General features: G+C 37.1%; 1 protein-coding gene across 10 annotated transcripts in view; it reads left to right on the top strand.

The window, feature by feature from the left end:
• Positions 1 to 2,114: 2,114 nt before the first annotated feature.
• AOPEP (aminopeptidase O (putative)) overlaps positions 2,115 to 17,539 on the top strand; it is a 404,538-nt gene continuing 389,113 nt past the window's right edge. For 9 of the 10 annotated variants that reach the window (XR_010729101.1, XR_010729102.1, XR_010729105.1 and 6 more), the window contains exon 1: positions 2,115 to 2,198. The gene's annotated coding sequence lies outside the window, so the exon portion shown is untranslated. The remainder of the gene's footprint in view (positions 2,199 to 17,539) is intronic. The other variant, XM_066257432.1, reaches the window with a different exon arrangement.

Raw genomic sequence — 17,539 nt, 5'->3', positions numbered from 1 at the left:
GCACGAGCTTCAGCCTTTTGTGTTCACTACCTGGACACCCTAGTCTTTTGGATTTGCAACATCTGGTGTAGGATAAGAAGATCAAGGAGGAAAGAGTTACGAAAAAGAAAAGCAAAAGAAGCCCCTTGATGGTAACCAAGGGGAGATGGCAGAAAAGTAAGAGGAGAACCAAAAGGGCTTGGTAACAAAGAAGCAAAGGGATCAGGGTTGTAAGGAGGACTAACAAATCTTGTGAAGTATTACAGATTATTTTAGCTAAATTGTCCATCTATTTGCTCGGGCCCAAAATTTAGGAGTCATTTTTTTTACATCTTTTCCTTATCCTGTTATAAAGTACCCAATCCACAATTCTGTGGGTTTTTGTAGAGACACCAAGTCCAAATAAGTTTTTGAAGAGTTTTATTAAAAAAGGAAATTTATTAAATATGCCAGCTGCATATAGCTTACACGGGGCAGTCCCAAATCATGTGTCCCTATAATATTCTAGGGGCTGGTTATATACTTTTCATTATACATGGGTGGGGGGAAAGCCTGACATCACGGAAGAAGCTTATAACCTTTGTTTTCATCTATACAGGTTTGGGAAAAGGATGAAGGGGGAATGGGACACAATTCATTAGCAAGTTTATAACATTTGTCTACAGGGTTCATAAAAAGATGCTTCTACACATTAAAACTTACAAGGCAACACAATGGTAAAAATGTCACTTTACATACCATAAGACATTCTTACATGTTCTAATGTTCATTTGCTATTCCTCTGTCCAGAGATACACACATTAACTACATGCTTTCAGGAGGGGAGAGGTAGTTTTCATGGGGACAAGTGCCTATAAATGGTTCATTAATATAAGAAAAAATTTATTTAATCTTTCTCTGCCTGCACTTGGCTAGCTATTCACTCGCTTCCTTATAGGTGTGGGGGGAAGGTCAGAGAATCCAAATCTCCTTCCCCTCTGCATTTACAATACAGTGCTATCGGCCATCTTAGTTTTGATGCTAATCACACAAGCATAGAACTCACACTTACAAAATCTTTCTGCACACCTTGCTCAAATTAATAAAATGTTCTTTAAGCTTCCTAAAATATTAATATTAATTCTGTAACCTTTGATACCTTACAACAATCACCCTTATCTCATCCATCTCCAATTTGTTATATCCACCTCCAGATTATCCTTTATTTTTGTCCATTTCTCTCCATCATTTCTTACCCAATCACTGCAAAAGCAACCCTCCTCTCTGCATCATTTCTTGTCTCCCAATAGTTCACTTTGTACACAGCAGCCAGACTATCTTATATAACCAGATCCTATCACTCATCTGTTTAAAACTCTTCACTGGTTTCCCATTACATTTCAAAGGAACTCATGCCCCTTACAATGACCCAGAAAGTCTCTACAAGATCAGAACTCTCCTTGCCTTGTTGATCTCATCTTCTATTCTTTCCCTAGTCATTTTTCTCTCTCAAGGGCATCATAGCCTGTCTTCTCCCCATAACTTTCGAACATGCAGAATCTTCTCTTAGCTCCTGATCCTCCAGGTCTTTACAGAGCCGACTTCTTTTCTCCTCCCCCGAGAGCAGGCACATCTTCGACATCTCAAACTGAAGGGTCCTCTCCCTCCTTTCGCTTTTCAGTGACTTATTTTTCTTCCACACACTTAGGATATGTAAAAGGCATACTTTTTGTTGAGACACTCAGTGTTTGTTTTCTCAAATAGAAAGTAAACTCCCCGAGGCTAGTCACAGAGTCTGCTCTGTTCACCTCTTATGCCAGGTTCTCTACTGGTGCTCGCCTGGTGCACAGCAGTACTTGAATAAGTTGTGGTGAAATGAATATATAAACAATAGTCATATACAGCAGAAATGTAGTTTAAAAAACGGAATAAAAAGTGCACTTTTGTATTTGAAAAACTTTTTTTCTTAAGGGCCAAGACGATTTTGCAGTTATAAGTAATTGCTGGGTAACAGGGAAACCCTGGGGAACCCAAACCTGCGAAGCCGGTCACGTAGTCCCTATCCGCGCCTGCGCAAACTGCCCCCACCCCGGCGGCCCAGACAGCTCTTCCCCAGGGGGCAGAACAGGCCTACAGCGGCCGCGGCGCACGTGGATGACGTCACTGGGCGCGTGCCCCGGTAGCCCGTAGTAACCCTGAGTCTGCGGAAGTGGAGACCGTTGGGCAGGCAGCTGAGACAGGTAACCTGTGCGCTCCCTGTTGGGTCCCTGTTTTCTTCGTCTCCCGCGCCGGGATGGCGGCGGGGACGGTGTTGTTCCGTTCCGAAGGCGACCGGAAGCCCGCCCTCCTCTCATCTTTCTTCGGTTTCGGGGTCCTCCATTCTCTCTCATTCGTCCCAGATTCCTGGAGAATGAGCGGCCACTTCTCCGTCTCCGCTCTCAGGGTGGCAATGGGCTTTGACCCTCTCCCGGGTGGCACAGACCTTTCTCAGCCTGCACTGGCCACCTGCTTCCTCTCCCCGCCAGGGCCAGCCTCTGCGCTCCTTGGTCCCTCCAATCTTGTCGCAGGAGACAAGACAGTTTCCAATTGTGTTCATTTCCATTTGCAGCGAAACCCGTCCACCACCACCCCGCCCCTCTCCCCAAGATGCTTACCGAGAGCACCAAGGTTTGAGTTTGGTGTGCCTCGAGAGCATTTGTTCTCTGTCAGTCAGGACTTTTGCTCAATAATGCATGTATTTGTTGGGTGAGGGGGTGGCGCACCACTGTGAAAATCTGTTGCGATAATAAATGATCAACATGGGATCCAGTCACCTGTTGATAAGGACGGAACAGTTATAGCATTTCATTAAAAAATACTCCTCATTGTTTCTGAATTTCTTTTTGATGTCCAAGCAATGATGACAATTAGCCTTGCAAAGGTAACCATCAAAATAAGTGACAGACCCCAGTAGAGATATTTAGACTGCAAAAACAATAGGATTCTTTTGCTGATTACAAAAAAATACAGATTATTACAAAACCAACCAGAATAGTTATGGGAGTAAAAGGATTCTGTAATCTTATCTCATTGATGATATGGTTTTGTATTTTCTTGGGCTTTTAGTACGTTCCATTTTTGAATAGGGCATATTGTACTTCATACAATTGTGTGAAGCCTTCCAAATGACTTTCTAATTAGTAAGATTTGGTTCTTATATTTGGGAAACAAAAAAAGACTAAGTTTAGAGAATAGCAGTTGTCAGTCATTGTTGACGATCTGCTATATCCCAGGGATAGTGTTCTACACTTTGCATGTATTTTCTCCTTAGCTCATATAACTTTGTGAGTTAGGAATTATTATCCTCAATTTACAGAGAAGGAAACAAGAGACTCAGTTATGTAGAAGTAACTTGCCAAATAATCATAGTAACTAAATTGTAGACTCAGGCTTTAAGTTCAGGATCGTGTATGACTTAAGAGTTTTGTTTTGTTTTGTTTTTGTGTGTGACAGACAGAGAGAGGGACAGACAGGGACATACAGACATGAAGGGAGAGAGATGAGAAGCATCAGTTCTTCCTTGCGGCAACTTAGTTGTTCATTGATTGCTTTCTCATATGTGCCTTGACTGGGGGATTGCAGCAGACCGAATGACCCCTTGCTCAAGCTGGCAACCTCAGGGTTTCAAACCTGGGTCCTCTGCATCCTAGTCCCATGCTCTATCCACTGTGCCATTGCCTGGTCAGGCCAGAGCTTTTTTTTTTAAAGTATTGTTTTTGTTGTTAAAAATAAAAGGTACTTAAAAAATAATTCCTGTTGAGGATCAAAGTCTAACCTTTTTATAATAGTCATGTGATTTGGTGAGTTTTTTCACTGATCTCTCCAAATTATTTGACACTTTATAATATCTTAGTATTAACTTCTCATACCAGGAATTGAGACCTGGAAAGCCTAATTTATGATACCCCCTACACACACACACGCACACACACATACACCCACACACACACACACTCACTCACCCCATCCTTAAGAATGAGATAAATCGCAAATCAGGTTGCTCAGTCCAACCAACCCTTCTGCTTGGAGTGCCCTCAGGGAATGATTAATTTTCAATAGTTGAAAGCTTTACCCCTTTAGAAATGAAAATTACATTTTGACTGTTTTGGATGGAGAAATTTCAAGTGTACTAAACAATTCCTTCTTAAACACTAAGTTTGCTAAACATTTTAATTTTCCCTATGTTTTAGAGCAGTCATTATAAATGTCTTTATCGTCCTCTGTTGTAATATGATTTTCTCAAAGGTTTTATGTTTGACCCCAAACTGTTTTGTATTTTGAGTTTGCCTGTACTTGATGTTGTCTACTCCTTAATGTCCCAAGAGATAGTAAACCACTGCAATTAAAAGCAAGGACTGGGGAACCACATTTCTAGAATTCAATTCCAGCTCAACCATGTATATAGCAAGACCGTGGGCCGGGCAAGGTAGTTGACCCCTCTACACCTCAATTTCCTTATTTGTGAAATAACAATAATAATACTTTTCTTAGAAGATTGTTGTGAGCATAAAATGAGTTAGTATATGTAAAGAGCTTAGAACAAACCAGGCTTATTTTAAGAGCCATATAATTGTTAGCTAATACAGGGTGGGGCAAAAGTAGGTTTACAGTTGTGAGTATGCAAAATAAGAGTGTATTCTTGCCTGTCCAGGCAGTGGCACAGTATAGAGGCTTAGCCTGGGATGCAAAGAACCCAGGTTCAAAACCCCGAAGTCTCCAGCTTGAGTTTTGGCTCATCTGGCTTGAAGCCCAAGGTCACTGGCTTGAGCAAGGGGTCACTGGCTTGGCTGGAACCCCCCATCAAGACAAATATGAGAAAGCAGTCAATGAACAACTAAGGTGCCGCAATGAAGAATTGATGTTTCTCATCTCTCTCCCTTCCTGTTTGTCCCTATCTGTCCCTCTCTTCATCTCTCTGTCTCCCTTGCTAAAATAAAGGGTTTATTCTTGTATTATTATTGATTATTTATTTTATTATTTTACATATGAACAACTGTAAACCTACTTTTGCCCCACCCTGGTATTGTTAGTCTGGTTTTGACGTTAGGTTCTTTCAAAATTGTATTCTGCTTCTTTGACAATTGTTGTTCCTTGAGTGATATTTGCTATGTGGTAATTACTAGTTTATTAGAGAATTAAATTATCCTAATTAGAATTTCTTATCCTAAGCGATTTTAGGAAATGTTAATTTATTAAGTTGACTTTTATTGTATTTATACTGCAATATGCCTTTTTCCTGGGATGTTTGGAGTGGATATTTCAAATATATATTTCACTTTATTAAAGTATCAAAACAATGGAGTTTTAATTCTGTTTTGAATTTGGGGAATATTTCAGTGGTTTATATTATGGTTTACCAATGCATGGAAACGCTTTCTACTTTTGAGTTGCATAATATCAGTTGTTTCCACATCCATTTATGGTGCTCTACACAGGTATACTTTTGCACTTGTGTTATCATGATTCTATGTGGATATGTACCTTGTTATAAAACCACCATTATGCATAGGTCATTCATAAAAGTATCTCTCTCAGTATAGTTCTTTTCTCTCTCCTTTCGTGGAGCTATAAAAAAAAAAGAGGACTTTATCAACAAAGTGAAATAGTGTTCCTTATGAAATTTGTAAGTATGTACCAATTTCAGGATTGCTCCAGTTTCATTCTTTTACATGTGGCTGTCCAATTTTCCTAGCATCATTTATTGAAGGAACTGCCCTTTCCCCATTGTATATTCTTGGCTCCTTTGTCATAGATAATTGATTATATATATGTGGGTTTATTTCTGGGCTCTCTATTTGGTTCCATTCAACTATGTGTCTGTTTTTGTATGAATTTTAACTTTTTATACTTCTCATTGCATGTGGTATGAACTTAATACTAGGTGATTTGATTTTACTGTGAGCTACTGGAAGATAGGAATGGAGTATAAACTGGATTAACATTGTTTTTTAACTATGAACAAAATAACATAACAAGATTAAATTGGAGCTTGAGCATACATTATAGTGTTATTTTGCTTCTCACTTAATATTTAGTCTAAAAATAGTAAGAAAAAAACAATAATGATAACATTACCTAGTATTTCTATAGTGTTTACAGTGTGTCAGGCATTGTTCTAAGCTCTTTCCCTACAAAGTAGGTACTATAATTGTTCTGTTTTACGGATGAAGAAACTGAGGCAACCAGAAATAAAATTACTGTAGTTGTTAAAATTAAGAGGCTGGTAGGTGGTAAAATTGGGATGTGAATCCAGGCTATATTGTTCCAGAGTTGATTTTTCCTAAATTTCGAGTTGACCCTTATATCAATATCAGCTTTGCAAAGTAAATTGTTTTCCCTGCCACACTCTTCCTCTGTCCTCTCCCTTCATATAACCTTTAAAAATAACATTACTTCTGAGTTTAGTTGACAGTGGAAGAGCAGTTGAACCCAACTGTCAAAAGGGTAACAGGTGTCTCTCATTTGGTGGGGGTGATAATGTATTAATGGAATTCAGGCTGCATTTTCACAGCTGAGTTCATATTATCTTTCTCTGAGAGCCTTGTATTTGAAAAACCGATCCTGAAACTTTTATGATCTCATTTGCACATATATTGTGTGAGTGTTTGACTTTAGAATATAGTACAAGTCCCATACAGCTGTTCTGTGGGTAGAAAGAGCTTGATGTTGCTGTCACAATAGTTTATGGAACACTCATTTTGTTGCTACCTCATTACTCTGTGTCGTTTGATTTTCTAAGAAACTTTGAAATATAATTTTTGTATACATAATTTCATTGTGATTTTTTTCTTGGCATTTTTTGCTTACATTTTATTTCTTTGACACTTGAAACTGAAGGTTTAGTTTTTGAAACTGATGAGAATCAGGATATGCTTGATATATTTTGGCAGCAAAGGAGACATATCAGTCTGTTTCTTTTGGCACCAATACTATCTCATATTTGTAGCAAGTATGGTGCATGTTTGGAGGTATGAACTGTTTGAGTAATGTCTGGTAGAAATAGAACTACGGAATGAACGTTAGTATTGAAAGGACCCTTTGATATATCTCTTTTACTCTTCATTCAGCAGTTTTGAGTCTGAAGCCTGGGATGATTAAATGATTTGCATATTTTCATGCAGTGTTATAGTTCTTAAAAAGAAACAAATACCAATGTTATGTTCTTTTTAATTATACCTCATATTTGGGTAGCATCCTTATTTGTAAGACAGGAATCCCAAATTTTTAACTTAATTATCATCTTCTTATAATAGTATGATTTGGGTAAGAGCTAATGACCTGAATTAGATAGGTTGTAGAGAGAATGACCAGATATGATAGATCCAAGAGGAGCTTAGCTTAAATTGATAGAACTTTGCAATTATGTGCAGGTGAAGGGAAGAAATCTGGGATGATCTCCAAGATTCTGCTGGGTAACTGGGTAGATGGTACTGTCATTCACTAGAAAAACTTAGAAGAGATCAGGACGGGGTATATGAATTTGAAATGGACTGAACATAGATTTAACAGATAAGTGAGACAGATTGAAGGTAGAGCTACAGAACACACTAACATTTAAGAAGTTGGAGAAGGAAGGGCCAAAGAAGTAGGAAGACTCAGAGGAAAGAATGATATTGCAAATACCAAAAAAGGAGAAAAATATAAGGAGGGCATGGTAATTTGTGTTAATGCTCCAAAAATAAGGCTCAAAGAACCCAATGGAGTCGATAACTAGGAAGTCATTTGCCTCCTAACTGTGGAGTTTTAGTGGCACAGTAGGGATGTGAACAGTGAGTAGTGGACTGAAGGGAGATGGAGTAATGGGAATAAAAAGTGAAGATAGTTCTTTTAAAGAATTTAACTGTGAGGAGAGAGAAAAGAGTTAGAGGAAGAAGTGGAAGTAGGGAAAGATTTTGTTCATTTGTGTTTTCCCCCTAAGAAGAGATTGGGATACACACTTATTTCTGAGGTGAAAGGAGCTGTAAAGAGGAAGAAGTTGACGTAGAGGACTTAGTGGGCTAGATGGTTGATGAAGTAAGGTCCCAGTGGAGGCCAGCAAGAGATGAACAAAGGTGATGATCAAGGAATGCTGGGACAGGAGGGACACTTTTACTCTCCCAGAAGGGTTAGGGAGAAAGGTAAATATACATAAATTCATAGGATGGGGAAAAATATGTGGAAGTTTTTGTCTGATGATAGCAAAATGTCTTAAGTCAGTGGTCCCAACCTTTTTTGGGCCACAGACCGGCCTTTAGGGTGGGACGGATAAATGTATCACATGACCGAGACAAGCGTCAAGAGTGAGTCTTAGATGGATGTAACAGACGGAATCTGGTCATTTTTTAAAAATAAAACATTGTTCAGACTTAAATATAAATAAAACGGAAATAGTGTAAGTTATTTATTCTTCCTCTGTGGACCGATACCAAATGACCCACGGACCGGTACCAGTCTGCAGCCTGGGGGTTGGGGACCACTGTCTTAAGTGAAGTAGGTAAATTCACTAATATGGAGTATTGATTTGGTAGGGTGGGGATTGAGGGAAGAGCTAGAAGTTTAAAATAGTCATTAAGAGGAAAACATAGGAGTTGAGGGAGTGACAGAGAGAGAAAGAGAGAGAGACATAAATGGTAGCCTGCCTGGTAATGTGGAGAGTTACATTGAGGATACAAAACAACATAAAACTACAAGTAAAAGCTCCAACAAAGTTACAGTATAAACAAGGATAATCTGTGACTAAAAAAAAGAAAATATAAAAAGAGAGAGGATAAAGGTCTGAAGTAACAAAGGAGGATGGAGTGCAAAAGCACTCATAAGACAAAAGACTCTTGCATATATGAAACTTTTTTTTGTTGAAAACCTAATGTTAATCACCCCTGGAAAAAAACAAACAAATACATAGCTTAAAAAAAGAATATAGGAAAGAAGCATGGAATACCAACAAGCAAAACAACTGACAGAAACACAAAGGAAAAGAACCAAAGAAGACACAGAGCTATCAGAAAACAAACATAAAATGGCTATAGAAAATACTTACGCATCAATAATTATCCTAAATGTAATGCACTGAACTTATCAATAAAGAGGCACAGATTAGCAGATTGAGTCAAAAGCAAACCCAACCATATGCTGCCTTCAGGAGACACATGTAAGCTGCAGGTACAAAAGTAAACTCAAAGTGAAAGGTTAGAAAACGATTCTCCAAGCAAATAATACCCAAATAAAAGCAGATGTAGCCGTGCTAATATCTGACGATACTGACTTAAAGACAACAAAGGTAATGAGACTGAAATGGATATTTCATAATGATAAATGGCACACTATATCAAGAAGATGTCATAGATCTTAATATATATGCACTGAGTCAGGGAGCACCAAAATATACTGCTCACAAAAATTAGGGGATATTTCAAAATGAATATGAAGAGATAAAATATCCCCTAATTATTGTGAGCAGTATATATAAGACATCTACTAACAGAACAAAAAAACCCCAACAACAACAACAAAATAGATAAAAGCACTATCCTATTTGGATATGTATACACACCACTGATGGCTTTAGATAGATCATTCAAACAGAAAATCAATAAAGAAATATTGTCTTTAAATGAAACACTAGACCAAATGGACAGAAAAGACATTTACAGAACATTTCATCCCAGAACATCAGATGATACATTCTTTCCCAGTGTGCATGGAACATTCTCAAGGATACACCATGTGTTAGGCCACAAAACTAACCTTAACAAATTTAAAAAGATTGAAATTATACCAAGTATATTCTCTGACCATAAGGTTTTGAAATTAGAATTCAACTGCAAAAAGAAGTAATGAAACTCACAAAAATGTGGACATTAAACATACTTTTAAAAAATGACTGGATCACAAAATATACAAAGAACTCATAAAACTCAACAACAAACAAACAAACAATCCAATAAAAAAATGGGAAGAGGATATGAATAGACACTTCTCCCAGGAAGAAATACAAATGGCCAACAGATATATGAAAAGATGCTCATCTTCTTTAGCTATTAGAGAAATGCAAATCAAAACGGCAATGAGATACCACCTCACACCTGTTCGATTAGCTGTTATTAGCAAGTCAGGTAATAGCAAATGTTGGAGAGGCTGTGGAGAAAAAGGAACCCTCATCCACTGTTGGTGGGAATGTAAAGTAGTACAACCATTATGGAAGAAAGTATGGTGGTTCCTCAAAAAACTGCAAATAGAACTACCTTATGACCCAGCAATCCCTCTACTGGGTATATATCCCCAAAACTCAGAAACATTGATACGTAAAGACACATGCAGCCCCATGTTTATTGCAGCATTGTTCACAGTGGCCAGGACATGGAAACAACCAAAAAGCCCATCAATAGATGACTGGATAAAGAAGATGTGGCACATATACACTATGGAATACTACTCAGCCATAAGAAATGATGACATCGGAACATTTACAGCAAAATGGTGGGATCTTGATAACATGATACGAAGCGAAATAAGTAAATCAGAAAAAAACAGGAACTGTATTATTCCATACGTAGGTGGGACATAATAGTGAAACTAAGAGACATTGATAAGAGTGTGGTGGTTACGGGGGGGAGGGGGGAATGGGAGAGGGATAGGGGGTGGGAGGGGCACAAAGAAAACAAGATAGAAGGTGACAGAGGACAATCTGACTTTGGGTGGTGGGTATGCAACATAATTGAACGACAAGATAACCTGGACTTGTTATCTTTGAATATATGTATCCTGATTTATTGATGTCACCCCATTAAAAAAATAAAATTATAAAAAAAAAAAATGACTGGATCAAAGGAGAAATAAAAGCAGAAATCAAAAGATATGTACAAGTGGAGAATGACAACACAACGTATCAAAACTTCTGGGATGCTGTGAAAGCAGTAATAAGAGGGAAGTTTATGTCATTACAGCCTTATATCAGGAAACAAGAGAGATCCCGAGTAAACAATCTAACATCACATCTTAAAGAAGTAGAAAAAAAAAACAAAGGCAACCCAAAGCAGAACAAAAGAAATAGTAAAAATTAGAGCAGAATTAAATGGAATAGAGAACAAAAAGACTATAGAAAAAATTAATACAACAGAGTTGGTTCTTTGAAAAGATTAATAACATCAACAAATCCTTGGATAGATTTACTAAGGAAAAAAGAGAAATGATTCATATAAACAAAATCCAAAATGAAAGAGGAGAAATTGCCACAGACATGATAGATATACAAAGGATCATACTAAAATATGAGAGATTGTATGTAACCAAACTCAACTATCTAGAAAAAATGAGTAAGTTCCTATTCAATGAGTAAGAACTATTCAATCTTCCTAGCCTGAGACACAAAGAAGTGGAAAACCTAAATAGACCTATAAGCAGGGAGGAAATAGAAACAACTACCAAAAACATCCTCCAAATGGCTACCCTAGTGAATTCTACCAAACATTCAAAGAAGATTTGGTACCTATTGTTCTCAAAGTCTTCCAAAAAATAGAAGAAAACACAGTACTCCCAAACACATTTTATGAGGCCAACATAACCATGATACCAGAACCTGGCAAGGACAACACAAAAAACGAAAACTATGGACCAATATCTCTAATGAAAACAGATGCAACATTCCTACACAAAATACTAGCGAGTTGAATACAACAATACATTAAAAAATAATATTTCAGGGTCAAGTGGGATTCATTCTAGGAGCACAAGGATAGTTCAACATATATAGGTCAATCAATGTAATACACCATATCAACAAAACAAAGGACAAAAACCATATGATCCTATCAATAGATGCATAAGAGACATTTGATAAGATACAATAGCCATTTTATGTTTAAAACACTCAATAAAGTGGGTATAGAAGGAAAATACCTCAATATAATAAAGGCTGTATATAACAAACCATTAGCCAATACCATACTAAATGGTGAAAATCTGAAAACTTTGCCTCTAAAATCAGGGAGAAGACAAGGCTGCCTACTCTCATTACTTTTATTCAACATAGTACTGGAGGTCTTAGCCAGAGCAATCAGGCAAGAGAAAGAAAGAAAAGGAATCCATATTGGGAAAGAAAAGTAAAGATATTTTTTGCAGGTAACCTGTTCCTGCATATAGAAAACCCCAAAGACTTCACTGAAAAGCTTTTAGAAACAATAAACAAATACAGTAAAGTTGCAGAATACAAAATCAATATATAAAAGTCTATATGTCAAAAATGAAACTTCAGAAAATAAATTTTAAAAATTCCTTTTACAATTGAACAAAAACTAAAATACCTGGGAATAAAACAAAGGCTGTGAAGGACCTATATACTGAAAACTACAAAGCATTATTGGAAGAAATTGAAAAAGACACAGGAAATGGAAAAATATTCCAAGTTCATGGATTGGAAGAATCAATATATACTACTCACAAAAGTTAGGGGATGTTTCAAAATGAATATGAAGTGATAAAAAAAGCATTTGATTTTTTTTTTATTAAACAAGAACATCAGAAAAGCAAACGACAAGTTAAAGAAAGTTGTTCAATTATGCAAGTGAGATGCAAAACCAAGTTTTATTTCATGGGTGAAAATGCACTGTACAAAAGGCTGAAAGTACTGGAGAATCTGCAAGTTCCCTGATCCCCTAATTTTTGTGAGCAGGGTAGTTAAAATTGCCATACTATCTAAAGCAATATAGAACCTAGTGCAATCCCCACTAAAATTCCAATGTCATTTTTCAAAGAAATGGAACATAAAATCACCAGGTTTGTATGGAGCCATAAAAAAACCCCAAATAGCCAAACCAATCCTGAGAAAAAAGAAGGGAGCCAGAGGTATCACACTACCTGATTTCAAATTATACTGTAGAGCAATGATAATCAAAACAGCATAGTATTAGCAGAAAAACAAGACATACAGACCAATGGAACAGAATCGAGACACCAGAAATAAAGCTACAAATACGGGCAAATCATCTTTCATAAAGGAGCCAAAAACACACAGTGGAGAAAAGGAAGCCTCTTCAATAAACAATGCTGAGAAAATTGGAAAGCCACATGCAAAAGAATGAAACTTGACTACAGTTTGTCCCCACGCACAAAAATTAATTCAAAATGCAACAAAGAGCTAAATATAAAATCCGAAACAAATTATGTAGAAGAAAACATAGGTACTAAACCTTTGGACCTTGGCTATAGAGAACATTTTAGGAATTTGACATGGGAAATCAAGGCAAGAATAAATCAATGGTACTATATCAAAGTAAAAAGCTTCTGCACAGCAAAAGAAACCAACAACAAAACAAAAAGGCAGCCAGCCAAATGGGAGATGATATTCAGAACAGGTATGATAAGGGGTTAATATCCAAAATATATAAAGAACTCATAAAGTTCAACAATAAACAAGCAAACAATCCAATTAAAAAATGGTGGGAGGACCTGAATGGGCACTTCTCCCAAGACATACAAATGGCCAACAGATATATGAAAGATGCTCATTTTCACTAGCTATTTGAGAAATTCAAATAAAAACCACACCTGTTATATTGGCTGTTATCAACAGGACAGGTAAAATAAGTGTTGAAGAGGTTGTAGAAAAAACCCCTCTTTCCCTACTGGTGGGAAAACTGGTAGAGCTACCGTGGAAAACAGTATGGAAGTTTCTCAAAAAATTAAGAATAGAATTACCGTATGTCCTAGCAATCCCTCTGCTGGGTATCTACCCCCCAAATTTGAAAACATTGGTACGCAAAGACACATGCACCCCCATGTTCATCACAGCATTACTCACAGTGGCCAAGGCATGGAAACAACTAAAGTGTTCCTTGATTGAGGATTGGATAAAGAAGATGTGGTACATATATACAATGGAATACTACTTGGCCATAGAAATGACATATTTCTATTTATGACAACATGGATGGACCTTGAAAAAATTCTGAGTGAAATAAGTAAATCAGAAGAAGCTAACAACTCTATAATTTCACACATAGCTGGGATATAAAAATGAGACTCATGGACATGGATAAAACTGAAATGGTTACCAGGGCGAGGAGGATATGGAGGAGGGACAAATACACGGTACCAGAAAATGATTTGACTTTGGGTGATGGGCACACAACACAATCAATAGTTCAAATGCTATAGAGATATTCACCTAAAACCTATGTACTTCTATTGATCAGTGTCATCCATTAACTTTAATTTCTAAGAGAAAAAAAGTGGCTTCTATCAAGGAATACCCTGTGGTAGCTAAATTCCCTATTGATGATTAGCAATGGTATTTTATAACCTTATTTCCATACTTAAGTATGAGGATTTTTAAGAAAAAGATTAATTTATTACCTCAGTAAAGAGTGATAACCAGTTCCTCATATAGACCTGATTTGTTTTGGCATTTAGGATCTAGCACTTCAAAGGAGAAACGCCTTGCTCTTTCCCAACCATGAAAGCGGATATTCATACTAAATATGAAAGTATGCCAGAAGACAGCATTTTGTCAGAGAAAGTTGCATGTTAAAAAGCAGCTGCAGCAGATCCCATCGGTCACTCTCTAATGGCAGATGACACTAAACAATTTGTGTGTTCAGTCTGCAGCCACTCTCAGTACTTAGACCTGTGATGGGGAACTTTTTAATAAAAACCACCCACTTTTGCAGTGTTGGTCAGCCTGGTCCCTCTCGCCCAGTGGGTGTTCCAGCTTTCATGGTAGGCCTAGCAGAGCAACCAAACAGCTCCACGATTGGTTGACCAGCACTGCAAAAGTGGGCAGTTTTTATAAAAAGGTTCGCCATCACCGACTTAGACAAATCTGGGATTCTTCAGTGTTTGCGTTGGAGCACATGGATACCTTGACTATTGTTTATAAGAAATTTTTTTGATTTGAAACATGGCTTAAATCTTTTCTAATATAAGTGTTTTAGGTTCCGGAAATACCATGGTACATGCAATATTTAGTCATTTCCTTGCAATAATTTCAGAAAGTCATATATTTTACACTACATGGTAAATTTTTTTTTTTTTTAAAGGTTTAAACTACTTTTTTTTTTTTTTTTATAATTTTATTTTTTTAATGGGGTGACATCAATAAATCAGGATACATATATTCAAAGATAACAAGTCCAGGTTATCTTGTCGTTCAATTATGTTGCATACCCACCACCCAAAGTCAGATTGTCCTCTGTCACCTTCTATCTTGTTTTCTTTGTGCCCCTCCCACCCCCTATCCCTCTCCCATTCCCCCCTCCCCCCCGTAACCACCACACTCTTATCAATGTCTCTTAGTTTCACTATTATGTCCCACCTACGTATGGAATAATACAGTTCCTGTTTTTTTCTGATTTACTTATTTCGCTTCGTATCATGTTATCAAGATCCCACCATTTTGCTGTAAATGTTCCGATGTCATCATTTCTTATGGCTGAGTAGTATTCCATAGTGTATATGTGCCACATCTTCTTTATCCAGTCATCTATTGATGGGCTTTTTGGTTGTTTCCATGTCCTGGCCACTGTGAACAATGCTGCAATAAACATGGGGCTGCATGTGTCTTTACGTATCAATGTTTCTGAGTTTTGGGGATATATACCCAGTAGAGGGATTGCTGGGTCATAAGGTAGTTCTATTTGCAGTTTTTTGAGGAACCACCATACTTTCTTCCATAATGGTTGTACTACTTTACATTCCCACCAACAGTGGATGAGGGTTCCTTTTTCTCCACAGCCTCTCCAACATTTGCTATTACCTGACTTGCTAATAACAGCTAATCGAACAGGTGTGAGGTGGTATCTCATTGCCGTTTTGATTTGCATTTCTCTAATAGCTAAAGAAGATGAGCATCTTTTCATATATCTGTTGGCCATTTGTATTTCTTCCTGGGAGAAGTGTCTATTCATATCCTCTTCCCATTTTTTTATTGGATTGTTTGTTTGTTTGTTGTTGAGTTTTATGAGTTCTTTGTATATTTTGGATATTAGGCCCTTATCTGAGCTGTTGTTTGAAAATATCATTTCCCATTTAGTTGGCTTTCTGTTTATTTTGTTATCAGTTTCCCTTGCTGAGCAAAAACTTCTTAGTCTGATGTAGTCCCATTCATTAATTTTTGCCTTCACTTCTCTTGCCATTGGAGTCAAATTCATAAAATGTTCTTTAGAACCCAGGTCCATGAGTTGAGTACCTATGTCTTCTTCTATGTACTTAATTGTTTCAGGTCTTATGTTTAGATCTTTGATACATGGTAAATTTTTAATGTTATGCTATATTTGCAATATTTAAACAGCTTATGATTAACACTTTAAAAATATCCTTCCTTACCAGTGTAGTTCTGTGTATGTTCTCTGGGTTTATACTTTTTTCTTAGACAAATCTCAGAGAAAAACTATGTAACTTTACTTTTAAAAGTTTCTAATTAACATGGTTCCCAAATTGTCAGTTATATGTGCAAATTTGAAAGATAATTAAGCCCCAGAAGATCTTCTGAAGATATTTAAGTTATATCAAATGCCTTTGTCTGTTTTGCTTCCAAATGCTTTTCTTTTTTTTTTTAATACATTTTTATTAATGGTAATGGGATGACATTAATAAATCAGGGTACATATATTCAAAGAAAACATGTCTAGGTTATTTTGTCATTAAATTATGTTGCGTACCCCTCGCCCAAAGTCAGATTGTCCTCCGCCACCCTCTATTTAGTTCTCTGTGCCCCTCCCCCTCCCCCTAACTCTCTCCCTCCCTCCCTCCCATGTCCTCCCTCCCCCCACCCCTGGTAACCACCACACTCTTGTCCATGTCTCTTAGTCTCATTTTTATGTTCCACCAATGTATGGAATCATGTAGTTCTTGTTTTTTTCTGATTTACTTATTTCATTCCTTATAATGTTATCAAGATCCCACCATTTTGCTGTAAATGATCTGATGTCATCATTTCTTATGGCTGAGTAGTATTCCATAGTGTATATGTGCCACATCTTCTTTATCCAGTCTTCTATTGAAGGGCTTTTTGGTTGTTTCCATGTCTTGGCCACTGTGAACAGTGCTGCAATGAACATGGGGCTACATGTGTCTTCACGTATCAATGTTTCTGAGGTTTTGGGGTATATACCCAGTAGAGGGATTGCTGGGTCATAAGGTAGTTCTATTTTCAGTTTTTTGAGGAACCACCATACTTTCCTCCATAATGGTTGTACTACTTTACATTCCCACCAACAGTGAATGAGGGTTCCTTTTTCTCCACAGCCTCTCCAACATTTGCTATTACCCGTCTTGTTGATAATAGCTAATCTAACAGGGGTGAGGTGGTATCTCATTGTAGTTTTGATTTGCATTTCTCTAATAACTAATGAAGCTGAGCATCTTTTCATATATCTGTTGGCCATTTGTATCTCTTCCTGGGAGAAGTGTCTGTTCATGTCCTCTTCCCATTTTTTTATTGGATTGTTTGTTTGTTTGTTGTTGAGTTTTATGAGTTCTTTGTAAATTTTGGATATTAGGCCCTTATCTGAGCTGTTGTTTGAAAATATCATTTCCCATTTAGTTGGCTGTCTGTTTATTTTTATATCAG

The sequence above is a fragment of the Saccopteryx bilineata genome, chromosome 2 (assembly GCF_036850765.1).
Source record: "Saccopteryx bilineata isolate mSacBil1 chromosome 2, mSacBil1_pri_phased_curated, whole genome shotgun sequence".
NCBI classification, from domain to species: domain Eukaryota; kingdom Metazoa; phylum Chordata; class Mammalia; order Chiroptera; family Emballonuridae; genus Saccopteryx; species Saccopteryx bilineata.
Note: the sequence above shows the minus strand (reverse complement) of the source record. Positions and strands in the feature narration are given on the sequence as shown.